Source organism: Aptenodytes patagonicus, chromosome 3 (assembly GCF_965638725.1).
Source record: "Aptenodytes patagonicus chromosome 3, bAptPat1.pri.cur, whole genome shotgun sequence".
Taxonomy (NCBI): Eukaryota; Metazoa; Chordata; class Aves; order Sphenisciformes; family Spheniscidae; genus Aptenodytes; species Aptenodytes patagonicus.
Genome location: NC_134951.1, coordinates 42,211,124 through 42,238,392, shown reverse-complemented (window position 1 = coordinate 42,238,392; position 27,269 = coordinate 42,211,124). Strand labels below are relative to the sequence as shown.

At 45.5% G+C, this 27,269-nt stretch overlaps 3 non-coding genes across 3 annotated transcripts; all 3 read left to right on the top strand.

Moving 5' to 3' along the window:
* Positions 1–22,218: 22,218 nt before the first annotated feature.
* On the top strand, positions 22,219–22,286 carry LOC143159144 (small nucleolar RNA SNORD50). The gene has a single exon (XR_012995135.1). It is a non-coding gene; the product is annotated as a small nucleolar RNA SNORD50 (small nucleolar RNA).
* Positions 22,287–23,413: 1,127 nt separating this feature from the next.
* Positions 23,414–23,486, top strand: LOC143159145 (small nucleolar RNA SNORD50). Its single transcript, XR_012995136.1, has one exon. It is a non-coding gene; the product is annotated as a small nucleolar RNA SNORD50 (small nucleolar RNA).
* Positions 23,487–24,674: 1,188 nt separating this feature from the next.
* LOC143159142 (small nucleolar RNA SNORD50) lies at positions 24,675–24,745 on the top strand. The gene has a single exon (XR_012995133.1). It is a non-coding gene; the product is annotated as a small nucleolar RNA SNORD50 (small nucleolar RNA).
* Positions 24,746–27,269: the final 2,524 nt, after the last annotated feature.

Genomic DNA, 27,269 nt, shown 5'->3' with positions numbered 1-27,269 from the left:
GATAAAATGCAATGAAAGAGTCCACAGCTCATACTCACATGCCTTTAATGCCAGCAGTCCCCATAGTTCTTATTTTAGTACTTTACACTTCTACTCCCGCTAATTTTCCCCCAGAGTGCTGTCAAGTAATTTGCTGTACTAGATGATGCTGATCTTTCTTCTGTTCCTCGCTTTCAGCATTCCAAATCAAAAATGTTGTGAAAGAGAGACATCAGACCTCTTGGCCAAAGGGAGAGTTGTTTAAGAAATTGGTGGTGAAAAAGAAGTGTGGGGGTAAGAAGAAGCGATAAGAAGAAGGACGTGGCGCGTCAGAAGGGCGTGGCGCGGCAGTTTGCGCGGCAGTTCGCGCAGGCAGGGCGTGCAGGGAAGGCGAGCGGGCAGGGCACAGCCCCGCTCCCGGCTCCAGAGGCCAACTCAACTGGTAATCGTCAGCTTCCGAGAAGAGGACCGGCTATGGTTTCCACTCGGCCGAAAGCCGTTGCCAGAAGGAATGTGGCGACCCAGACGGAGCTCACACGCAAGCATGCAGCTGTCCAGGTCTCTGGCTGCAGGGAGTGCCTGAGCCTGTCAGCTGTGCCGGAGGGCAGCAGAGACAACACCTGTGTGCGGTGTGACCAGGTGGATGATCTGCTCAGCCTGGTGGCAGAGCTGAAGGAGGAGGTGGAAAGGTTGAGGAGTATCCGGGAGTGTGAGAGGGAGATAGATTGGTGGAGCCGCACCCTACCGTCCCTGAGGCAGAGGCAGCAGAAGGAGGCTCCGCGAGAAGCAGAGGATCCCCTGCCTTCTTGCCACCAGGTAGAAAGAGGGGACCTAAGCGACGGGGGGGGATGGAAACAGGTCCCTGCTCGGGGTGCCAGGCGAACCCCTGCCCGGCCTCCCTCACCTTCCCGGTTGCCTTTACACAACAGATATGGGGCCCTGGAACTTGAGGGCGAGGCAAACGAGGATGTAGACGAAGGTCCATCCAGGGGGTCGCCTAGGGTGAGGCAGTCAGCCCCACGCATTACGACTGCCGCTGCTAAGAAAAAAAGGAGGGTAATTGTCATAGGCGATTCCCTTCTGAGGGGAACAGAGGGCCCTATATGCCGACCGGACCCGTCCCACAGGGAAGTCTGCTGCCTCCCTGGGGCCCGGGTCAGAGACATCACTAGGAAGCTCCCTGGTTTGGTACGGCCTTCTGATTACTACCCGCTGCTGGTTATACAGGCTGGCAGTGATGAGGTTCCAGAGAGAAGTCCTGCAGTGATCAAAAGGGACTTCAGGGCACTGGGGCGACTGGTTCAAGGATCGGGAGCACAGGTAGTGTTTTCCTCTATCCCTACAGTGGCAGGGAAGGATACTGAAAGGAACAGGAAAACACACCTGATCAACAGGTGGCTCAAGGGCTGGTGCCATCGGCAGAATTTTGGTTTTTTTGATCATGGGGAGGTTTACATGGCACCGGGCCTGCTGGTGACAGACGGAGTCCAGCTGTCTCACAAGGGAAAAAGGATCATGGCTCATGAATTGGTGGGGCTCATTGAGAGGGCTTTAAACTAGGTTCGAAGGGGGAAGGGGATAAAACCAGGCTCGCTAGAGATGAGCCGAGGGGTGGCGTGCCGATGCCGGGGGCGAAATCGATAGCCCAGCTCAAGTGCATATACACCAATGCACGCAGCATGGGCGGCAAACAGGAGGAGCTGGAAGCCATTGTGCAGCGGGAGAGATATGACTTAGTCGCCCTCACAGAGACATGGTGGGGTGACTCTCATGACTGGAGTGCTGCAATGGATGGCTACAGACTCTTCAGAAGGGACAGGCGAGGAAGGAGAGGCGGAGGGGTGGCCCTGTATGTTAGGGAGTGTTTTGATTGTCTAGAGCTCAACGATTGTGATGATGGTACAGTTGAGTGTCTATGGGTAAGGATGAGGGGGACGGCCAACAAGGCAGATATCCTGCTGGGAGTCTGTTATAGACCACCCAACCAGGATGAAGGGGTGGATGAAGCGTTCTATAAGCGGCTGGCAGAAGTTTCTCAATCGCTAGCCCTTGTTCTCGTGGGGGACTTCAACTTCCCAGACGTCTGCTGGAAATACAACACGGCAGAGAGGAAGCAGTCTAGGAGGTTCCTGGAGTGTGTGGAAGACAACTTCCTGACACAGCTGGTAAGTGAGCCTACTAGGGGAGGTGCCTCGCTCGACCTGCTGTTTACAAACAGAGAAGGACTGGTGGGAGATGTGGTGGTCGGAGGCCGTCTTGGGCTTAGCGACCATGAAATGATAGAATTCTTGCTTCTTGGTGAAGTAAGGAGGGGGGGCAGCAAAACCACAACCATGGACTTCCGGAGGGCAGACTTTGGCCTGTTCAGGATGCTGGTTGAGAGAGTCCCGTGGGAGACGGTCCTGAAGGGCAAAGGGGTCCAGGAAGGCTGGACGATCTTCAAGAAGGAAGTCTTAAAGGCGCAGGAGCAGGCTGTCCCTGTACGCCGTAAGAAGAATGGGCGGGGAAGACGACCGGCCTGGCTGAACGGGGAGCTCTTGCTGGGAGTCAGGAAAAAAAAGAGAGTTTACCGCTTGTGGAAGAAGGGGCAGGCGACTCAAGAAGAGTACAGGGATCTTGTCAGGTCGTGCAGAGAAGAAATGAGAAAGGCAAAAGCCCAGCTAGAACGCAATCTGGCCGCTGTCGTTAAAGACAACAAAAAAAGTTTTTACAACTATATTAATGACAAGAAGAGAGCCAAGGAGAATCTCCATCCCTTATTGGATGCGGGGAGGAACATTGTCACCAAGGATGAGGAAAAGGCTGAGGTACTCAGTGCCTTCTTTGCCTCAGTCTTTAACAGGCAGGTCAGTTATCCTCAGGGTACTCAGCCCCCTGAGCTGGAAGACAGGGACGGCGAGCAGGATGAACCCCCCGTAATCCAGGAGGAAGCAGTCAATGACCTGCTACGCCACCTGGACGCTCACAAGTCTATGGGGCCGGATGGGATCCACCCGAGAGTGCTGAGGGAGCTGGCGGAGGTGCTCGCCAAGCCACTCTCCATCATTTATCAGCAGTCCTGGTTAACGGGGGAGGTCCCGGAAGACTGGAGGCTTGACAATGTGACGCCCATCTACAAGAAGGGCCGGAAGGAGGATCCGGGGAACTACAGGCCTGTCAGCCTGACCTCGGTGCCGGGGAAGATTATGGAGCGGCTCATCTTGAGGGCGCTCACAAGGCATGAGTGGGACAACCAGGGGATCCGGCCTAGCCAGCACGGATTCATGAAAGGCAGGTCCTGCTTGACCAACCTGATCTCCTTCTATGACCAGGTGACCCGCCTAGTGGATGAGGGAAAGGCTGTGGATGTGGTCTACCTGGACTTCAGTAAGGCCTTTGACACTGTCTCCCACAGCATTCTCCTCGAGAAGCTGGCGGCTCACGGCTTAGACAGGTGGACTCTGCGCTGGGTCAAAAACTGGCTGGACGGCCGGGCCCAGAGAGTTGTGGTGAATGGAGTTACATCCAGTTGGCGGCCGGCCACGAGCGGTGTTCCCCAGGGCTCAGTACTGGGGCCGGTCTTGTTCAATATCTTTATTGATGATCTGGATGAGGGGATTGAGTGCACCCTCAGGAAGTTTGCAGACGACACCAAGTTGGGCGGGAGTGTTGATCTGCTTGAGGGTAGGAAGTCTGTGCAGAGGGACCTGGACAGGCTGGATGGATGGGCCCAGGCCAACTGTATGAGGTTCAACAAGGACAAGTGCCGGGTCCTGCACTTCGGCCACAACAACCCCATGCAGCGCTACAGGCTTGGGGAAGAGTGGCTGGAAAGCTGCCCAGCAGAGAAGGACCTGGGGGTGTTGGTCGACAGCCGGCTGAACATGAGCCGGCAGTGTGCCCAGGTGGCCAAGAAGGCCAATGGCATCCTGGCCTGTATCAGAAATAGTGTGGCCAGTAGGAGTAGGGAAGTGATCGTGCCCCTGTACTCGGCACTGGTGAGGCCGCACCTCGAATACTGTGTTCAGTTTTGGGCCCCTCACTACAAGAAGGACGTTGAGGTGCTGGAGCGTGTCCAGAGAAGGGCAACGAGGCTGGTGAGGGGTCTGGAGAACAAGTCTTATGAGGACCGGCTGAGGGAACTGGGGTTGTTCAGCCTGGAAAAAAGGAGGCTGAGGGGAGACCTCATCGCTCTCTACAACTACCTGAAAGGAGGTTGTAGCGAGGTGGGTGTTGGTCTTTTCTCCGAAGTAACTAGTGATAGGACGAGAGGAAATGGCCTCAAGTTGCGCCAGGGGAGGTTTAGATTGGATGTAAGGAAAAATTTCTTTACTGAAAGAGTGGTGAAACATTGGAACAGGCTGCCCAGGGAAGTGGTGGAGTCCCCATCCCTGGAGGTATTTAAAAGACGTGTAGATGAGGCGCTTAGGGACATGGTTTAGTGGGCATGGTGGTGTTGGGTTGACGGTTGGACTCGATGATCTTAGAGGTCTTTTCCAACCTCAATGATTCTATGATTCTATGATTCTAAGGGGTAAGAAGCATGGGGCAAGATCACCAAGCGCATGTGGACAAGACTCACGTATGCAACTCTGCCATCCCTCATTGGAGACTGCCAGGCCTCCCTCCTCCCACCCTGCTCCTTATTCCACTGCCTTGCATTTTCTGTCTCGTACAGGAAACAGAGATTAGAACAGCCTTCACCAGGAGGGGACTGCTAGGTGAAAATCAAAAGTGCATCCCACTTACACAAAAATGGGATGGAAAAACACCTTGCAGAAAGAATGTGAAGAAGCTAAAAGTGCAGTTAAAATTTGTATCCCCATGGAAAAACTTTAGACCATGCCAAATAACTCTCTCCGAGTGAAAGAAATGTAAGCATTTAAACTGAGATAATTAGCACAGTGGACTTTGGGGTTTGTATGTTCATATTTCCCTTTGAAAAGTAATTACTTATGGTTTTTATTTGTATTTTAACATGTACAGAAAATTCCATTTTACAAGCCTAGATTTTCATTTACTGTGCTGGACGCTATAAAAAGCTGTTAAAACCTTTCATAGAATCATAGAATAGTTTGGGTTGGAAGGTGTCCTGGTTTCAGCAAGGATAGAGTTAATTTCCTTCCTAGTAGCTGGTACAGTGCTGTGGTTTGGATTTAGGGTGAGAACAATGTTGATAACACACCCATGTTTTAGTTGTTGCTAGGTAGTGTTTACACTAGTCAAGGACTTTTCAGCTTCCCATGCTCTACTGACTGAGAAGGCTGCAGGTGCACAAGAAGCTGGGAGGGGGCACAGCCAGGACAGCTGACCCAAACTGGCCAAAGGGACATTCCATACCATGTGACGTCATGCTCAGTACATAAAGCTGGGGGAAGAAGAAGGAAGGGGGGGACGTTGGGAGTGATGGCGTTTGTCTTCCCAAGTCACCGTTATGCGTGATGGAGCCCTGCTTTCCTGGGGATGGCTGAACACCTGCCTGCCGATGGGAAGGAGTGAATGAATTCCTTGTTTTGCTTTGCTTGCGTGCGCAGCTTTTGCTTTACCTGTTAAACTGTCTTTATCTCAACCCACAAGTTTTCTCACTTTTACCCTTGCGATTCTCTCCCCCATCCCACTGGGGGGGAGTGAGCGAGCGGCTCAGTGGTGCTTAGTTGCCAGCTGAGGTTAAACCATGACAGAAGGGACCTTTAAAGGTCATCTAGTCCAACCCCCCTGCCATGGGCAGGGACATCTTCAACTAAATCAGGTTGCTCAGAGCCCCATCCACCACCTCTCTGGGCAACCTGTGCCAGTGTTTCACCACCCTTGGTGTAAAAAAGTTCTTCCTTGTATCTAGTCTAAATCTACCCCCCTTTAGTTTAAAGCCATTCCCCCTTGTCCTGTCGCAACAGGCCCTGCTAAAAAGTTTGCCACCATCTTTTTTATAAGCCCCCTTTAAGTACTGAGAGGCTGCAATAAGGTCTCCCCAAAGCCTTCTCTTCTGCAGGCTGAACAACTCCAACTCTCTCAGCCTTTCTTCATAGGAGAGGTGTTCCATCCCCCTGATCATTTTCATGGCCCTCCTCTGGACTCGCTCCAACAGGTCCGTGTCTTTCCTGTCCAGAGCTGGACGCGGTACTCCAGGTGAGGTCTCACCAGAGCAGAGTCGAGGGGCAGAATCCCCTCCCTCAACCTGCTGGCCACGCTTCTTTTGATGCAGCCCATGATACGATTGGCCTTCTGGGCTGCGAGCGCACGTTACCGGCTCATGTCCAGCTTTTCATTCACCAGTACCCCCAAGTCCTTCTCGGCAGGGCTGCTCTCAATCCCTTCATCCCCCAACCTGTATTGATACCAGGGGTTGCCCCGACCCAGGTGCAGGACCTGGCACTTGGCCTTGTTAAACCTCATGAGGTTCACACGGGCCCACTTCTCAAGCTTGTCCAGGTCCCTCTGGATGGCATCCCGTCCCTCTGGCGTGTCGACCACACCACTCAGCTTGGTGTCATCCGCAAACTTGCTGAGGGTGCACTCAATCCCACTGTCTATGGCATTGATGAAGATATTAAACAGTACTGCTCCCAATATGGACCCCTGCGGGACACCACTTGTCACCGATCTCCATCTGGACATTGAGCCGTTGACCACTACCCTCTGGATGCGCATCCAACCAATTCCTCATCCACCAAACAGTCCACCCATCAAATCCATACCTCTCCAATTCAGAGAGAAGGATGTTGTGGGGGACCGTGTCAAAGGCCTTAGAGAAGTCCAGATAGACGACATCCGTAGCTCTTCCCTTGTCCACTGATGTAGTCACTCCATCATAGAAGGCCACTAGGTTGGTCAGGCAGGACTTGCCCTTGGTGAAGCCATGCTGGCTGTCTCAAATCACCTCCCTGTCCTCTGTGTGCCTTAGCATAGCTTCTAGGAGGATCTGTTCCATGATATTCCTAGGTACAGAGGTGAGGCTGACAGGTTGGTAGTTCCCAGGATCCTCCTTTCTACCCTTTTTAAAAATGGGTGCAATGTTTCCCTTTTTCCAGTCACCAGGGACTTCGCCTGACTGCCATGACTTTTCAATATCATGGAGAATGGCTTGGCAACTACATCAGCCAATTCCCTCAGGACCCTGGGTTGCATCTCATCAGGTCCCATAGACTTACGTATATTCAGGTTCCTCAGGTGGTCACGAACCTGATCTTCTCTTACAGTGGGAGGGACTTTGCTCCCCCAGTCCCCATCTTGCGGTCCATCCACTCGAGAGGTGTGGGAAGAGAGATTGCCAGTGAAGACTGAGGCAAAAAAGTTGTTGAGTACATCAGCCTTCTCCTCATCCATTGTCACCAGTTTGCCAGTCTTGTTCATTGCGGGGGGTACGCTTTCTTTGACCTTCCTTTTCTGGCTGACATACCTGTCGAAGCCATTCTTATTATGCTTTGCATCCCTTGCCAAGTTCAGCTCCAGCTGCGCCTTGGCCTTCCTGACCCCATCCCTACACAACCGGGCAGTGTCCCTATATTCTTCCCAGGATACCCGTCCCTGCTTCCACTGCCTGTGCATTTCCTTCTTGCCCTTTAGTTTGACCAGCAGGTCTCGATTCAGCCATGCCATTCACTCTTGCCTTCCTTTCCTGATTTCTTACACCTGGGGATCAAGAGCTCTTGCACTCTATGGAAAGATCTGCCAGCTCTGTCCTGCTGCCTTGCCCCTGAGAGCATTTTCCCAGGGGGTCCTATTGACTAACTCCTTGAAGAACTGGAATTTTGCTGTCTAAAATTCTGAGTGATTCTGAGACTTTGATCCCAACAGCTGCGAGGCCCTTGGGTAAGCTTAAAATACATTTATTCTTGTGTAAGTGACTAGAGCGTGCAAAGCATTGATAGCATAACACACCAGGCAGACAAGAGCGAGTGGGTAAGGGAAACGTGAATGGAGCGCCAACATTCTACTTCAAAACATGCGAGTGTTGGCAAGCGTAACAACTTTAAACCTCATTCCCCTTTTCTGCAGTTCCTCTTAGTGAATTTGCTATTGTAGACAAAAGTAGTAGTCTCTGTTTCAATGAGATAATGCACCTGAAATCCCAAAAAGTAGTCTGTAGTCCCCCAGTTTCAGTGCAATTTTGGTTACAAGGATATGAGTCTTGATTTTACTTCATTGAGATCAAGGATTAAATTCAATTTTTTCTTCATATATACTATTATTTTGGAGAAAGCATCAAACCAAGACCACTTTTCTTAAATATGGCCTATAAATGGATGGTCTATAAATGCTTGTAAGTGCATAGTGATTGTTGTGTTATCAAAACATGTACAAGGGAGTAGCTGCAATTCTGTGTTGTTCCATTAAGAACTTCCTTTTATAAGTGCCGTAAGTCATGTAGAGGTGAGGTGGGAGTGCCCTCTTGTGTTTACAGCAGAATGATCTTGATGGTCATCCCATTCAAAATCACAAAGTGGGGAAAATTCATCCACTCCTGCATCAAGCATCAGTCTCCCAGACTGGCTGTGGGTCAGGTGTACATGTCTGATCAGCATTGCAAAACAGATTGCTTACGAGTTCAAACAAGGTTTCAGTCTCTTATCTTGTCATGCAGCATCCTACAGTGCATTTCTGCTTCACCAGCACTTCTGCTGCAACCTTCAGAAATCTCTCACCGCGCGCAGGCCCACGGCCCCGTCCTACGCAGGGTGTGAAGGAACATGGGCAGGAGCCACAGGCTGCCTCTCTGCGTGCTGTTCCCTCCCAGTGCCTGCGAGGTGAGTCTTGCCTCTGTTGCAGAAATGCGGGTATAAAGTAAGAACAAGTTATTACAGGTCCTAGCGCGATCTGTGGTAGCTTGAACTGCGGAGACAGGAGGAGAGGGACATACTGAGCTGGACCCACAGGACCCCTGGAAAGAGAGGACACGTGTTATTTCTTAGTCTGCTTCTGCCTACAACCAGTCTGGTGGGCTGGGTAAGGTTTTCTAACGTTTGGACGCTCCTAGTATAATATGTATTCATTATGCTAGAGCTATCTTGTTTCATCCCTTACTTGCATGTAAGAGACAAACCCTCCAATCAATCTGTGTCACAAACTCCCACTGCAGTCCATGGAAACTACTTAAACATGCCAATAAACTGCAAGATCTTCAAGAGAAATGAAACATATCAATTAACATTTCCTGAAGTGAAATCCACTCCTCTCTTCACATCTACTTATGCAAGAGTAAGTGCATGCTTGAGTAACCCAAGTAAAGAAGAGAAAGAAAAATAAAGAAAGAATAATGAAAGAAATGTGACAAAACAGTTGTTTCAAATGCTGTGTTGGCACAATGAACTAGCATAATTTCAAGCAGGTTATCTATACGATAGAATAAAGCAGCACTGATGAGCTTCCTTCTTCAATAGTGCTCATAAAGTTTCTTTTTCGTTCTTATAAAATAGAGCACCATCATCAAAGGATTTTTTTAGTTCGGGTGATACAACTTACAGCACACTGTGGTAGCTTCTGAAGTTCTCTTTGCTTTTCCATTGTTTTAGAGGAGTAGAGAATTGCTCTACAGCTCCTATTGAATTCAGCAGAAAGGCCGTATCATGCCAAGTCCGTGGATCAGTAACATTTGTATCACATGGCTCTGTAGCCAATATGTCAATAAAAAGCTGTTGGTCGACTCTTTCCCATATGGCTGCAATGTCAGGAATTGCCAGATGGGCTAAGGGGGATGCCCACAGCTACAAGAGGTCATGTCAATGTTGAAACACTTGACACCTGCAAGAAACCTGGGATTGTATCCCCTATAGGTGGGTCTAGGAGGAGATGAATATGAAAAAGCAGGTAGGTGCTCCTGCCACTGGGACCAAGTGTCCCATGCACTGTGGTGCAGAGCCCTTGACAGGGAAGGAACTTCATTATCTGGCAGGGATATGATCCCTCCAAGGAGGATGGCAATACTCAACTTGTCTGTAGGCAACCAGCCCTTTTCATCTTGGACACAGCCCTGGTGCAGGGCAACAGGCACTAGCCAGAGCCACACGATAACTCCGGCAACTATGCCAGCTCCTGTGGAAATAGTCAGCTGCACTATAGCAAGCGTTAATGGTTTGCATTGTGCATGCAGCTACCAGGGCCACTCACCAGCCTTTCCACCTGGCATCCTGACCTCCCTGTGCAACACCAGGCTGCCCGTGGGCAGTGGGCTGCTTGCCCCTCCGAAGACCAGGTAGTGGCCAGACCTTTTTATATCTTGCACAATATCACAGGCTTCCACCCAGGAGCTGCTCCAGATGAGGAGGAGGGTCAAACGCTCTTCCCTGGTGGCCTGCTCTCAGATCTGATCACTGGCCTCTCTGAAAACTCCCCCAGCATTGTTTTCTGAGAAGGAATAGAGGATCTCAGCAAGTGCATCTCCTGGTCATCCATTCCTGGCTCCCAAAAGGGCCTGGCTCAGGGACCCCAAAGGATGCTGGTGGGAGTGCACCCTGAGACTCTGGCAGCAATTGGAGATTAAGGAGCACCACGGGATTCACGTCTATAATAGGCCTCCAGCTCAAGCTTCATACCGCAACTTCTCTGCTCTGCAAGGGCCCTGTGTTTAGAAACACTGCGTGCTCATTACCTCTGGCAGGGCAATTGCTTCTTGTCACATGAACCACATAAATAAATCCCATCTGCCTATTAGCTGCATATTCTGTAGCCAAGCAGAGCATGTTCCCAGTGCTGACAAGGAGTGGCAGCCTTGTCCCATACTTTCCCTACACAGCGTATGTTATACTGAGGACCAGAAAACAGGACGGCCTTGTCTTACTCTACTGTCTGTTGTTGACTAGGCAGAGAGAGCATGCAACTTCTGAAATGCCCAGGTCTTTCGCCCTGTTGCCTGGAGAGCCTGGGTGAGCAACTTTGAGTCATGGGGAATATGCAAGAGAACACAGCCAGGCAAAGCAGGTTAGAGTGTAGGAGGGCCTTCAGCAGGAGGCACCTTGTCTGAGTACTTTCATGGTAACATAAGTACACAGCCCCACCAGCATCAGGAGCCCAGCTACCAGCTCCAGTCAGGAATATCAGGATAGGGAACGTGTGCTTGTATACACGGTAAGAATTTGCAATGCTGCGAGTTCCCTCCTAGGAAGTCAGCAATACATTAGTTTACCTTCTCTTCAAGTTTACAAATTATTTACACAACTGAAATGGCTGATTTGTGTTTTTTAAGGAATATTATCACAGTTACAGGATTAACTATGCTGCCCTCCCCTTTCTGTTCTTCACAAATACAGCCCCCCACCTTCAAAAACCAAACAGACTAATCTTGCATATCCTAGGGCAGAGCACCACAATTGTCTTGCTCTTTAGTAGGGCCAGGCACAAGCTGTACTGCTCTGAATATCAACTGTCCATATAATTTAGTCGTATTTAGATATGTATGATTTCTTCCTTACAGTACAAGAGTAAACAGCAGCAACAGTAGAAGAACAGATTTCTTCAAACGTTGTTTATTTTAATGGTAGAATTCTTGCATTCAGGCATAGTTAAATAGGTGCTACACTGCATTTTGGAAGGATCAAGCATGAGGTTTCACATCATATTTATAGCTGCCTAAGTATTAGCTGCTGTCAGAGGACATCACCCTGCTCAGCTCTACCCCAGCCCAGGGTGTGTGCTCCCACCACTTCCCTTCTGTTAAATCTAGTGGTTAGGTGGTCACAGCGTGAGTCAGTTCAGGTGGCTGATTTGCTAGAAAACTAAAGCTGGGGGGAAAAAAAAAAGTTTTCTATTGCACCAGGTAGTTGCTTGTAGTAGTTGCATGATGAGTAGCCTGTAGTGGTGACAGGGGAGGAGGGAAGAACAAAGTCACCCTTTCCAGCAGTAGCTCATAAGTTCTACTTAACTGTAAAGTTAAAACACCTATAGAAAGCGCTGCTTGATCTCTCCCTGTATGAGAACTGAGCCACTAAGAGCAAGATACATTCACCAAGCCTGCTAACACACTATCCTGTTCTGGAAAACTTGCTATTTTTAAGAACAAGAGAACATGGAAACAAAATTCTACAACAGAAGATTTGAGAAATACCTGTGTCTACGCAAGTTTCATAGAAGGAAAGACTTATGCACCATCCAAAGTAAAGCCTTGATGCAAAATTAAATCTATTAAAATTAATATATTAGCACTGTAGATAATGCAGTTACATTTTCCTGTATCTTTACTATTTAAAAAAAAATTTGTATGTTTTAATACACATACTATGAGTAAAACAATATGTATGCATATTTTATTTTCTTATTTTATCAAGTGAAACATTCCAAGCAGTTAAAGAAGTTTCCAAGAAATCTCCACTTCAAAGGAAGTGCCTCTTTCTTACCCAGAGATCTGTACTTATCATATCCAGATTCAATTCCAGATGCTGGAATGCAGTTTTACAACTTCTATTTTGTTGTAATAGTTCACATGATACTTGGTTTTAGAAGGACCAAACTGAGTATGTGTTGTTTTTCCTGATTCTGTATAGGGTGTGATTACAGGATATTTTAATTGTAAGCAAGCCTCTGAAAGATGGCAATATTAAGAACAGTTTTGGTTAAAAAAATCAAATACCTCAGCAGCCTTGTCTTCTCTAAGAACCAGAGCCAGCCTCTTGTTAAGGAACGTGAAGATATATTTCCTATTTAAAAGTGAGTTTGACACTCAATTTGTCAAGGCTACAGAAAAGCCTTTTTTTCTGTATGCCTTGTTAATGAATGAAGTGACTGCAAGTGATATTAATTAACAGCTGGGTCCTACAACTGTGAGAAGCATATTAAATAGCAGATTGCTCTTCTCCCACCTTTCCACAGTACTTCCACTTCAATGCTTTCATCTCATCCAAGCCTGTTCATTTCATCTCTTAAGGGTGAGAAAAAGCCAGTAGGATAAGCAGCAACTATATAGCAATTAAATGAAGCATATTCTCTTTCAGTCATATGCTGTTTATGCAGAATAACATAGAAAAGATTTGAACACTGAGAGAAAGATGATGTTCCCAAGCACTAACGAAGACTCAGACTGAAATTTCCCTCAAGTATTTTTGGGCATACTGAAATGCTGCTGCAGCTCAAGATAATGAATGCTTCTGTTAAACAATAAAATAGTTACAATTATGTACTCCAGCACACAGACTTACATTAGTAAACAGAGAAAAAAAATAGCTAATTTAACTTAAAATTATTAATACTATTTAGTTTGGCTGTCTTAATACACCAACTTTATTGCTTCTTTTAAGTCACTAAGGGCAGAGGGTTTGGGGTTTTTTTCTTGTATACAGCTTAGTTATGCCTTACCGTTAATTTTAGCCATATATAAACTGATTAGATTATGACAATAAACCAAATGCGTCAGTATAAGCAACCATTGTACATTTAGATACTCTATCTTTGCAGCAGAAAACCCAAATATCCACCAAAGCTGTACTCAACTTCAGAAAGGGGAGGTACCTAAAAATATAGACGCTTGTTAAAAACAAAACTAAAAGGAACATCTATGAGCATTAAATCCTCGCAACAGTACATGCCTGTATAACGGTGCTTAGTCTATCAAAACTAATAACATATCCCTTTTCAAGTTCACGAGGCACAGGAAGTCTGTTCAGAGAAAATTAGGCCATGCAATTGCATTTATTTTTTGCTCCTGTGTTCAGTGTGGAAGATCTGGGGAAATTCCCCACACCACACCACTTTTGAGGCATTCATCAGAGAAGTTGCTTCAAACTTCTTGAAGATGCTGCAGTTTCAACATGATCGGATGATGCTCTAGAGGAACCCAGTGAAACATGTGAACTGCTAATTGTGGTGTGTGAGCTCTCACTTGAAATTGCTCTGGTGCTAAAGAAGGGCAAGTAGCGAACAGGATTATAATGTTTTGGAAAGGTTCTAGGGAAATCCAGCAAACAACAGCCCACTAAGCCTGACATCCGTACCAAGCAAATAAGTAAAAACTTCATATAAAAGTAGAATTAGTGTGCATCTGGACAAATATGATCTGTAAGGCAAATGTCAGAATGTTTGGTAAACGCATGCCATGCTTCTCATCAGCAACCATGTGATAACGTGATCTAGTGCACGGATTCCCTAAAGCCTCTTAGCAAATTATTTTAGGCAAACTAAGCAGATGTGGGATAAAAAGTAAAAGATAGGCAACTGAGGGTAGAAGTAAATGGTTCATTTTCACGGTGGCAGAAAACTACCACAGAAACCTGCATGACCTGTACTGGTGAACTTACTGAATTGATCTGAAAAAGGTGGTATGCAGAGGGGTAAAAAATTTAGTAATCATTCATTGCTGATGTATAAATAGCTGCAGGAGCTTAAAAAACTGAGTGGGTATAGCAGCAACACGTGAAATTCAACATAGATCAATATAAAGCACTGCTCATTGAGAAAAGCAAACACAACCACAAACGTAAAATGATGGGCTCTGACCTTTATTGCTCAGATGCGAGATCCTGCAGTTATGACAGACAGTTCTGTGGAAACACCAGCTCCATGCACAGTGATAGTCAAAAAAGAAATCCAAAGTTTAGGAAGTGCTAGGGAGAAAAGATGAAAACGGAGAACATCATCACGCCTCTGCGTAAGCCCATGTTGTACCTGTTTCTTGAATACGGTGTATACTCTGGGACTCCCATCTCAAAAAACAAACAAGAAGTTTGGAGAAGAGCAATGAGAGTAAGGTCAAAGGTAGGAACTGATCCCCATATGAGGAATGATTAAGTAAATGAGGTTTCTTCAGCCTGAAGAACAGATTGTGGGGCGGGGGTGGGCTTAATGGGGGGGTGACTGCAGAGGGAGGGATTGCCCACTGCTGCTTCTAAAACTGTGCAATGAGCTAACAGACAGCAGGTACAAAGCAAACTAAAGGAGGTGCAGTTTCCTGTAATGCTAATTAAGCTGTGGTACTCCTTGCCATTGTTATTGTGAATGCTAAAATTTTATAAAGGCTCTGGGGAATACTGGACAAATTTTTGGGTAGCAAATTAATGGAGGATTGTTACATTCACACACACACAAAAAACCCCACCCTCTAGGAGGTCTCTGAGTTTTATATTCCCAGAGGCTGGGCAAATATTCAAGGAAGGATCCCTACGTGCTTGTTCTATCCCTACTCCCCTCCTTAGGCATTTACTTTTGGCTACAGTTGGAGGCAGGATACTGGGGCGGGGGGTGGGGGGGATGTGGACCTCTGGTCTGCCCCTGTACAGCTGTTCTAATGTTTTTATGATCTCATTTATCATTAAAAAAAGCGCTCATCTTTCTGTGATGCTAAAGTGACTAAAAATTCAGAGAGAGAGTTGAGAAGTTTAAATAAAGAATTCTGGTCTTGTAAAACATTAAAAACAGGGCCAAAATCATAAGCTAAATGAAATTGTTTCCCAACTCATGCATTTTATGATGCATAATGTGAAATATGGCAAAGTCAGCTCAGGATTTTACAATGAGTACTATCTGTTCTGAGAAGGAAGAAATTAAAGCTGCATACAATAGACTTCCTGCTGGGAAGGTGAGAGGGGAGGGGAACTCAGCATCCCAAAGGATGCACTGGTAACAACCCCAAGCCAAACCCAGAGATGTGAGTCAGCAAAGCTGCAAAGCTATTCGAGAAAATCCAGGAAGCCAGGCTTAAAATAGGAACAGAAGGGAAGTGGGGGGAGACAGAAATAAAGCGAAAGAACAAGAAGAGAAAGAAATCATTTAAAACAAGAAAAGAGAACTTGGAGAGAGTTGCCTGGAGCCGAAAAGCCCTGGAGGTAGCCACACCACCAGCCTTTCAGGCCGGCATATGTTTGTGCAGGCCACAAAAGAGGCAATCCAGTACGCCCCCAGTATCTCATAACCACCACTCCCTTCCGCCAGAGCTCACACTGTGCATAAACGTGCAGCTGTGTGGCGAGCTAAATTCGGAAGCGATTCATCTATAAACAAACACTTTATGGCAACCAGGCTTATGGTTCAGACTAGCCTTAGGATCTCTCTGGGGAGCGGAGTTTGAGGATCAGGTGTTGCTCTACAGCTTGCACCCTCATCCAGACACCTGGGATACAGGTTAAAGATGCGGAAGCCTGAAGGAGGGGAAAGAAAGGCAGCTAAGAAGGAACCTTACTTTTAAAATACAATCTGCAATTGTGGTGTATGTTTTTATTTTGTTTTGATTAACTTTTTTCAGCCTTGTAATTGTAATTGTTGCCTACCTACAATAAAAATGTACTTCACTTGACCCACAAGCTTGTCCAGTGCTAGCAGACTTAGGTGATGCTGAGAAATATGAGGCACATTTCTTTGGGGATAAAAAGTTTGCATACAATGTGCATTCAGGCACTGCTAGTAAACCTGTACCCTACAATCTAACAGAGAGATGAAGTTTCTTCTGCCAAATTACAAAAGCTAGTGTGCATTAATATTGCAAGGTGCACACCCGTGTTTCTCCTGCAAAGCTCACAATACAGAGCAGTACCCCGCAGCCCTGGGCAGGCCCTTCGTCACCTCGTTATTTATAGCCTTCTTATTACCAACTGCAAACTAAAATAGTACTCATTCATGCTTCATGTAATATACTTCGGGCTTAAATTATGAGTCTCTCTATTTTCCCCCCTGAAAAGAAATTCCATTCTTCAAGAGAGTAACATACGTAAAAGCCCTCCACAGTGTGCTGTAGAAAAGACGTCATTATTTAGCACACAGGAAAGGAATGGTAAGGGGTTGCCTTCTTTTTTTAGGGCTAATCCAGTCGTGATTAACGGCTGTGATTACTTTGCTTATCTTTAACCCTGATGTCACTAAGGAAGAGTGGGTTAACATTTTCAGTGCCACGTGGCAAACATCAGTTTTGGGGCCTTTTGAATAGGTCACATGGATCGGTAACAACGGCTTAAACTGCCTGCCTGTGCCCAAGTGCTGCCGCTGACCCTGCCTGATGCACTAGCAACTATTCCCTCATGCTTATAGCTTCGCGCTCTCTCTCGTACAGAAACAGCAGCTCAAACAAGCGCGGGTAGGAGGCACTCAGAGAAAAAGGCAGCATGTAGATCTTTTTCCTCATGCCTCTACAGCAGAAAAGGCGGTGGGCCGGCTGCAGCTTGCAGTCTGCCATTTGGGTCACCCTGCTTGCAGTCAAGAGAAAGATATCAGACAGGTAAAATGGGATGTGGAAGAAGAAAAGCAGAGAGAAAACAAGTGTCATCTCCTGCCATGGGCTGCAGAAGCAAACACGTTTAAAATTTGTCAACTATTTAGTTTTCCTGGTAGTATTAATCTCAGTAATTTAGGAATAAAATTGCCAGATATTTTAGCACTTTACAACTCACCTTTCTAGACTTCCCTTATCCGCTCCCAATAGTTAGACCCTTCTATTAAGAGTCCATCTTGTGGACCATCGGTTTTTGTAGTATTCTTAACAACTTGTCAAAACACCAAACAATTTTTTGAGCTTTTCTTCACCTTTCCTTGTTTTTCCTGATTTCCTCAACTAAGTTGATCGATATACTAAACCTCTCAATGAACAGGTAGACAAAAAAGTTAGACTATTTATAAACAGTTAGCGAGAACCTCCATAAATATTATGAGAATTTAGGGTGTGGTTTCAGAACAGTTTAAACGTCACCTAGGCTGTAGCTCCTGCCATCCCCACTGCAGCGCGGATACCTGCTCCAACTTCTTTCACCAGCACTTCCACAGCAGTACAGGAGGCTGATTCAGCCGGAAACTAAGCCGCTTTCTGACTGAGGTGCAACCGTACAACTTCCAGCGGCTAAAGCCGTGCTGGGATTGAGGGCAGCCCACTTTTAGGTTCACTGTGGAACAGCACCCTTAGACTTTCTAGAGTGAAAAACTGCAGGAAGCTTTCTGTCTGTTGCGGGTAAGAGATTTTTCAGCCCTGATGACTTGTAGTGTTATACAGGGATAAAGCATTGCCTGCTATTTCCAAAAAAAGAAAGGGTGTGCGCGTAGTTAAGGTTTCAGAAACATCTAATTAGAGACGAAGGAAAGTTGAAACATTGAGGCACAGCCATAGAAGGTTAACCAGCTGGAGCCCTGGGGAACACTAACAGAAGATAGATATGAGAAACAAGTACTAAATGAAAAACATTTTTTGTAGGTTTGGGGGGCGTAGCCGTACCAGGTTCCTGCCTTCACTTGCTAGCTCAGCGTTTTACGCAAAAACCCTGTGATGCAAAATGTATGCACAGAACCCGTGCCAAGCGCCAGGCTCGAGCGCTCATTCTTTCTTTCCCCTCAGGGCACATCACCCCAGCGAGAGAGGGCAGCCCTCTCCCGTTTTCTCCCCTCCTCCGGCTCGGAGGGCGGGCAGCCAACTCCGCAGCAGCCTCCCGCTCAGCGCCCCGGGGCTGCGGAAGGCCTGCAGCGCGGGCCCCTCAGTCCGGGGAAGGCAGGCAGAGGCTGCCGCCTCCCGCCCCGGGGCGGCTTCAGCCACCGCCGCTCAGGCGGTGCGGAGCCGGGCGCTCCCGCCTGGGGCGGGGGGAGGGCGCCCCGAAGCGCTGCCCGGCCCCTCGCGAGCGCCTTCCCTCGCCCCCAGCGGGCCGCAGCCGGACTCCGCCGAGAACACGTCAGCGGCGGCGGGCCCGCCAACGGCTCCACCGCCCGGGGAGGGCCGGCCGCCGGCCCCTCCGCGCGCCCCCGCGCGCGCCGGGGGAGGAAGGCGCGGCCCCGCGCGAGGCCCCCGGGGTCCCCGCCCCTCGGCGCGCGGGGAGAGGGGCGGGGCCAGCCTCGTTCCCACCCCGCAGCGTACCTATAAAGCTGGCGAGCGCCCCCTTCCCTCCCTCTTTTCCTGCGGAGCGGCTGGCGCGGCTGGTAAGGCGGCGGCGAAGGCGGCTGGGGCTGCGGCTGCGTCGTGTGCCGCTTCCCGAGCGGGGCCGGAGGGGCGCCCGGGCTTCTTTTCTGCGCTTGGCTGTTCGGGAGGCTCGCCCGCGGCGCCCCTCGCGTAGCGCTTGAGGCTGGAGCCGGCGGGTGAGGCTGGCGCCTTGCGGCCGCGGGCGGGGCGGCGTGGGCACGGCCAGGCGCAAGCCAGCCGCGGGGTACGCCAACCCGCCGCGGCGGCGAGGGGACGGAGGGGCGGACTACGCGTCCCAGCACGCCCCGCGAGTGCGCGGAGAGGGCGGCGTGGCCGGTTGCCTGCCGGAAGCGGTGTCCCGCGGCGCGGGGCACGCTGGGATGGGTAGTTGGCGGCGGCTCGCGTGGGCGGCGGGGTACCATTTTGCCCTGATGCGGGCGGCACCCGGCGAGGCGCTGCCTGGCCTACGCCATTTTGGTCGCTGGCCGGCGCCGGGGAGCTCGTGTCGGGTGCCTTCGGGGGCTGACGAACGAATGCTGCCCGCCAGCGGCGCCAGCTCTTAATTGCTGGGGTTGGGAGCAGCCCCTTGCCAGGGCGATGCAGCCGTCCGCTACGCTCAGCTGTCGTTTGAATTGGTGCTTGGAGTGCTGGCGAATGCTGGTGAATGAAGTCGGCCTAAACACCGCGATGAGAAGAGGCGTTTTCGTGAGAGGTTAGGGCTCCCTGAAGAAGCTGGAGTTGCCTTGTTCGTTTGACGTCGGGTTGGTGCACGCATTTGTCCCCTGTGTGCGCTTCAGAGGGCTCAGCTATCGGCAGCATGGAATCGTCCTACAACAGGAAACTTTTAAAAACAGTTGCTGTGAAATCCACATATTGTGCCAAGAAAAAAACACAGCAATTTTCGCATGCTTTTTTTAATGTGAATCGTGAGATTAACGTCTTAACTATAGATGCTCTTTTTTCGCTAGGCAATGAGACAGCAGAATAAAGGGAGATATATTAAAAAAACACAAAAAATCCCCACAAACTTCCTGTGGCCTTAAGATGCCTTTTTCCCCTCTCGCGATGCTATAGTCCTGGAAAAATGGGCAATACAATAAAAAAATAGCTAGAATTATAGGCTCTAATCTGCAAGCAAAGATTAGGAGATGGTTGCATTCATGTAGGAGGTTGTCGGGTGCGTTCATTCCGTGTTGAATTAGCTTGTCTAATGATAGCCTGAGTCACATGTTCGATTACTGCACAGTAAAATTTTTTAATCTTTACAAGCCGGTAGTAACCCTTGGTTATTGGGTGTAATAAGCAAGCTTAACTCGAGATTTCTCCATAGCTTAATTTTTTTTGTGATTTGAAACAAAACATGTTTAATTACCTTTAATGGATTGCTACGTTTGTTTGGTCTATGTAGTGCAGAGTGAGAAACATTATTATTGGAAGCTGCATATTTTAAGTTTTGTGTGTGACAAAACAAATACTTTGTCATGTATTTCTTTGGCTGGTTGAATTTGTAGATTTAAATACTTGCTACGTGGTTAAAACTGAATTCTCTAAACCAATTGAAATCAGTGCTTATACTTAAAGAACTGAGACCTTGAGATGATGAATTTTTGTTAAAAATCCCTTGGACTGAAGTTTAATGGTGGGTACACGCAGTTATTTCTGCAGTGCTTTTAATATGGTATTTCAAGTGGATGTAACTCATAACTCCTTTGTTACTTAAAACTGGCTGCATTTCTTGCTGCTTTCTAAAAGGCCTCCTACAAACTTATGACTTACATACTCAACATATTATTGCTTCTGAGACTTCAGAGATTGTTGATTATTGTCTCATAATGTGTGTGACTTAGTGGCCTGGTAATAAGAATCTGCTGATTTCGAGTGTTAATTGTTTACTGTTTGTTTTTAGGTATGATGGAGAGGAAGTTTTCAGTGGTGCCCAAAACATTATACAGAAGCAGGAAGGTAATGGCTCTGGATTTTTTTTAATTTTGTTGCTCTGGAAGTAACGCTACATTTCTATTGTTGGTCAAGATAATAAATGCTTCCATTTCTTACTTGGTTTCCATATTTTTGTCTGGAAAAGTACGGAATGTGTTAAGTGCCAAAGGGTTGTCATCTTTGTATGGCTACTGAGCGGAACAAAAAGGAAAAACAGTTACGATATACTGTATTTTCATAGTTGCCATCAAATGGATGAGTAATTATTTAACAACTTTTTTGTGCTCTTCACTGATTTAAGGTCGGCCCTTAGGTCAGTTCGTAGTTTCTTTTCCTGCGGCATTTAAATAAGCATGAAGCCCCACATGATAAATCACTTGGTTAACTTGTGCTAAATTATACTGATTTTGGACTTCAGGGTAACTTTTTTCTAGTGCATAGAAAAGTTCAATTTGTCAGGTATTGAAGACTGTTCTAGACCAATATTGAATTGTTGTATGAAAAAGTGAATTTTTAGTACTTGGTGATTGCTTCTGACATAGTAACATGAGACGTGATGGCTAGACCACAGCAAGAGACATTTTCTACTTTAAAACATAATTTTTGTTTTGTTTAATTTCAATTTTAGTCCTTCATGGAAGCACCATCAGAAGTAGAAGAATACTTGGTACACACAAGTGGATTTTCCTGAAAGCTATGTATGTTTTGAATGATCAGTGGGGATAAATTAATATGATAAATAGATTAGCAAAATATACGTATGATCAAATTAGTACGTGTGTCATTAGCTTTAAAATTGAGGTATAGTTGTATTTCAGGCATGTTTGACATGGTCTAGAACTGTATAGGCTGGGGAGTTGGTGAATAGTTTATTTGGGTCGCTGTCGGAGGACCTGGTAAAATATACCTGTCTGAAGTGTTCATACTAAATCTAACAAAGATTACCTCAAGATGGCTTTTAGTTGGGAATTTGCGCTTTATTGGGAGATTAGTATAAGAAAGTGTTTAGGCTGAGAAAACAAAGGGGACATCTAGAGACTTGTTAATATAAACAGGCAAATGGTTCTAATTTTTTAATAAAAATGTGTATTCATTTTTTAAAGAGTATGGTTGATATTCTCACCTTTTGGAAATGCTAAGAAATAACTTCAGGATCTGTATTTGATTTTAATTTGACTCAAATACTTGCAACCAGTGGTTGGGAGGAAAGGGGGATCCACAAGAGTAAAACTTGGTTGTTCCTAATGAGTTGTGCTATATTAAGTGTGAACATGTTGTAATTTACTATTTTACTCAAATTTCTAGAATGGCATGAACAGTTTCTAATAATGGGAATGTCAGGCGTCCTGATGAAAGATTTCCTGGCAACTGTAGTACAACAGATAGAGGTAATATTTATTGATTAAGCAGCTGAAATGTTTTGTTAATTGTAACGTATTCCCTTTTCAGTATATCTGCATATGAAAGACACAAAGCTTATGTTGTGGAATATATGAATGTATGAATTGCTTTGCAGTCCCAGTCACAGATACTTAAGTGGTAAATTATGATGAAACTGCCAAACCTGATATGTTGATGAGAAACTTCATACGGATCTGGCTACTGAGATGAAACCACTTAACTCTTTCAAAAGTCACTTAATCTTTCAGTCATTATCCCAGTTGGTGTTATTTTTATTTCTTTCCCCATGTACAAGCTATATGCCACCACGCTCCAGGTTGTGAATAAGGATGTTGGTACATTATTTAAACTTGCCTCAGCTCCATGTTGACATGGATATGTGCTGTTGCAAAAGCTAGCATCTTTAAAGAGCAGAGAGAGAGGGAAGTGTTAGACTCCTATAATTTGAGGTATCCTGTCTTATAGTGGGTAAATAACAAACATCAGCCGGGTGTGTTAAAAGTGCCCTGGTAAGGAAGTGTTGCTGGTGTTTGAAAGCTAGTGATGATGTTTGTGCTTTGACCCTCTTAGGACTGTTAACTTGGGGCTCACTCAGATGTGAGCATTTAGGAAAAGTAATGTTAATGAGGAAAGGTGAAATTTGGTGGTGAATTGTAATGAATTCTAATTATATTAAAGCTGTTTCAGCTCCAGAGCTAAACTAATTCAGAAGGGCTAGTATAACATTATACTTGCAGCAGGCAAAAAGCGTGCTTGTGAACACTTACTGTGCATCAAGAGTGTTGGTAGTGGTTTCCCCAAGAAGTTCATTCTTACCGAAGTATCTGAATTTAATCTTTTTCAATGAAATTTACTTTAATTGCACTGGTTCCTGAGTATCCACAGTTTGTTTTTATTAAAGAAGCTAAAATCTAAAGCGCAAGGACAAGTTCTAATTTTCCTGTCTTACTACAACTTCTATAATTTTATTCCACTCCTTACTAAAGAAGGGTATATACCTTAAATTAAATACCTTGCTAACTACCAGCAGTTTCTTTTGATGAACAGGCTTTGTCCCAGTATGTGAGTGAAACTTCTTGTGCAGCAGTGCTACCTATAAAATGCTGTATTGTTTAGATGGGCGATATTACAAGTAGGAAGTGGAGTGACTTACATGGCTGATCTAGAGAAGAGTTGGAAGTAGCAAGCCTTGTTAGTGTAACTAACCAGTGCCTTTTATGTCTTTGCAGAGATGCTTGAAGGCTGCTTCTCAATTGAAGGTATGAATTCCAATAAATGTTAAGATTAATTTAAAAGCTTGGTGTGAGAGTAATGCTTAAAACCATTGGTATGTCTGATCAGTGAAGAACCTATCCTGAACCTGATTGATTGCTTGATGGAAAACACATGTGAATCTGACTTCTGAGTTTAGACTACTCTAACACCAGAACAGGTGAAGTCTTTGAAGATGATAGGCTTCATAGTCTGTACATACCTTGAAACTCAGCAAAACTGCTTTAAATAAGTAATGATAATTTTTAAATGCCTGCTTTAAAAACTGCATTATTGTCAACCCCATTTATAAGCAGGAGGTGACATGTAAACTGTTGTATTACAAATGGCATATTTGAAGTGGAGTGGGTTTTGTGTGTATATGCATTACGGAAAATGGTGAAACATCTAATGATCTATCTTGGCCTTTTTTTGAACTTTCAGTTCTAGTTCAGAGGTAGTCTCAATTTTCCTGTTGCTTGCAGGAGAGTCATATGTAGAAGAATGTGGTCTGGATGCAGTTTTTTGTTTAATGCTTGCTTGTTGATGGATTTTAGCTTCTGGAGTTTTCAATGTTTTGATAGAAGCTGAGAACCAGGTATTAGCTAATTTTCAGAAATGAACTTTTTGACTCTCATAGGAGAGGGGGAATTACACTTGATCGGTTAGTTGCCTATCATAGTTTGTAATGAAGTTGAAAAATACCTGGGCAAGAGAAGCAAAATAAATCTTAGTGTGGCATGACTACACTTCTAAGTTAAGTTTCACAGAACTTGCAGAGTACTGATACTAATCCAACACATGTTTAATAATGCAGTTTGGTCTGTATGAGAGACTAAATGGATGGCAAGTTGTATTTTGAGTGATGGAAGAAAATTTTTCTGAACTAATAAATGTCTCTTTTTGGACAGGAAAATGGTCAAAAATGTAGGAACAAATGCTTTTAGCTTATTCAGGTATATAACTGAAAAGCTTCTAAACATTTTCTCGTTTTAAGTCTAAAGTAACACTGTGCTTACAATTTGGGAATTTTTTTTGTATTATGACAGTTGTTGATAAGCTTAATACACTAATTGATCAATTGTTATGGTAAGTTGGCATAGTAATTAATTCTGTACATAGTCAGAATTTAAGAACACTTGTTCCCCAAGGCACAATGTATGTTGATAGCTGTGCCTAACCTTGGTTAGCTTTCAAACCTACATGAAAAGTTTTAAATAATGTACATTATTATTGAAATATGCCAAAGGACTAGAGAATGTTTAAATTTCGTATTGCAATCAGAAACCCTATAGAAAAACATACATTTCCTATTAAATTTACGTTTTCTGTATTGCTTTTGTCTCATCTGTGATGATCCTATCCCGAACCTGAATTCCTTGCTGAAAAGCCTAATACGGATCCGGAATCTGAGACGAGACTGAAAGATTTAATTTAAACTTTCTGAGTAGTAGTATAATGTCTGTGGGGTTTTAGGTTTTCTTACAGAAATGGTAACACCTTAATGTGTACAAAGTGTTGTGTACTTACTTGCAAATGGAAATTTCTCCCTCAAATGAACCGTTTTACTTAGACCTTGTTCTCTTTTTCCAGTGATGAGTTGGAACACTTCGTCAGTGCTGCCTGACAAATGTGGATGACCTGTAACTGGAAGGAAGTGTAACACCCAAAGAGTTTTTGTGGCTTGGAGTGGGACGCCATGCTTTTCAAAGCCTGCTGAAACAGCTGCTGCAATTTTGTTTAGCAGATACTGTTTTCAGAAACTGCATGTGAACCAAAATCACTGTCTCCGCATATTTAAAATAGCGCTTTTCCCAAAACATTGAGCTGCCCTCTGTAGGAAGGATAGCAGCGATATTAGGGAAATGAGTGTTGAGCTTCAATACATGGAAAAAACCCTGAGACTATTTGCCCTTTTAAAATATTATAAGGTTGTACAGACTTGTTGATACTGAAAATCTGTAATAAATAATTCAAAACTATGGAACTCACAGGTAGGCCCTGTAAAGATGGGGAGAAAGAAAAATGGATGTACATTCAAACCAATGAGTGCTTTTTGAGGGTGGTGTCATCCGGGAGATAGGAGGAAATAGATGAGGTGATGGTGGTATGAAAGCATAAACATGAAACACTTGTTAAAAAAAAATTCAGGTGTCATGAAGAAAGTTGTGGTTACAGAAAAGCCAAGGTCTAAAGCTTGTATTGCCGTTTGTAACTAGTGAAGGAGGAGTTGGGGTTTTATGGCCTGCCACTTAACACAAAAAGACCAGAACAGTGGAACTGCCCTTTGAGGAATATGCTGGCGATGTTACCTGCTTGCTGTGTGGGGAAAAGAGCTCAGTAGTGGGAGAAGGGAGTACACGCGTTGGAACTTGCGCTTTGAGCAGTCACTTGAAAACTAACGGTGCTGTATCACAGTAACAGCGTATTTGCTGTATTTGGCAAATAGGCACCCTTCAACAGAGGAGTGAGGGATCATAAATTGGTTACCAGCTAAATTGGATTTTAAAGATTAATCATTATGTACATAAGATGTAGTCTGCCTTAAAGCATGACTGTCAAACCTAATTGTCAGGAATGCTTTATAAAGGAAGAAACGTGAGAATGGCACGATACCTAAAAATCGATAGAGCTACAGTTACTGAGTCATTTCAAAATGCAGCAAAATACAGAAAAACTACCTTATAGTCTGCAGCCAAAAATGACAGCATTGGATGCCAGCAGCTCTCTTCCTTTAGAGAGTTGGAGGAATTCCTATAGCTCATGGAATGTGCCTATTTCTAAATTACAAACTCCATGAAAAGCAGTATCATGCAGTGCAAAATGCTACCAGTAGCAGTGCCTGAAGCATTAGGAATGTCAAAAATAAGTATCCGAGTACTAAAATGTACACAAAGGATTTCACTGAACTCCAGGAGTGTATTGGCTCACTGAGCATCTCCTATGGTTTGGTTATTGTTAATAAGCAGTAACCGGCTACTTTGGCTAAAGGCTGCCTCTTTTCAGCAAGCAACTGTGTAAATCAGTCTATTGGATGTATCAGAATCTGCAGAAATTTACTACAGAACAGCTTTCCCTTCATTGCTTTCAACAGGATTTATTATTTCTGTTAATAAATGTTACTGACAAGGGTAGGTATTTCCACATGCTGTGTTTTGTACGTGCTCTTTCTTGAATAAAGATGAGGATATGAAAAACCTAGCTGTTGCACATCAGGTCTGTAGTCGCACCACAGTGTTCCCTGACAGCTTGTACTTTTGCAAGAGCTACAAAGAACGTGGCCTTGTTGCACTGACTGGTACAGCACTTACTGGACACGTGATATTCCGCATTGTGCTCAAGTGACTCCTGGACAACATAAACTCTATTAGTGATTATGCACTTCAGAAGTGGGAAGGGACCAGTCTCCATCTTTTGCTCACTGCAGTTCTATGAAAAGACTGGGTGCTCTTGACAGCATCTAGTGAAGCTACTTGGATGGCAAGTCAAAAAGTTGCCAATCCTAGCTAGGTTAGCCTCTTCTGGAGGAAAAACGATGTCAAAGACCAGAGAAATGGGTAATGCAGCAGCAATATTTGGTAAGTACTTTGTTAGGTACCCTAAAAGGATCTGTATATGACTTGCATGACAGGGTCAGAAGGGTATGTTTGTGGCACATGTTTTGGGAGTGTAAAGGTACCACCTTTTTCTCCTTTGGGCTGATGCCAATATGAAATCTGGAAGCTTTTGAGGAGATACTGCTATGTGTATATCCAGTAAAATTGGTGAGAAATGAGTTGCTCCTGTGATTTCTGGGATCAAATAAAAGACGAGATAAAGTTCCAGGATTGTGGGTGGCACTTCAGGTAGCCAAATTGCTTCACGTCAATCTTGTTCTGTATGTCCCAAAACATTCCTTGGGGATGGTTTCTGATCTATGATTCACAGAATTAGATAAAGG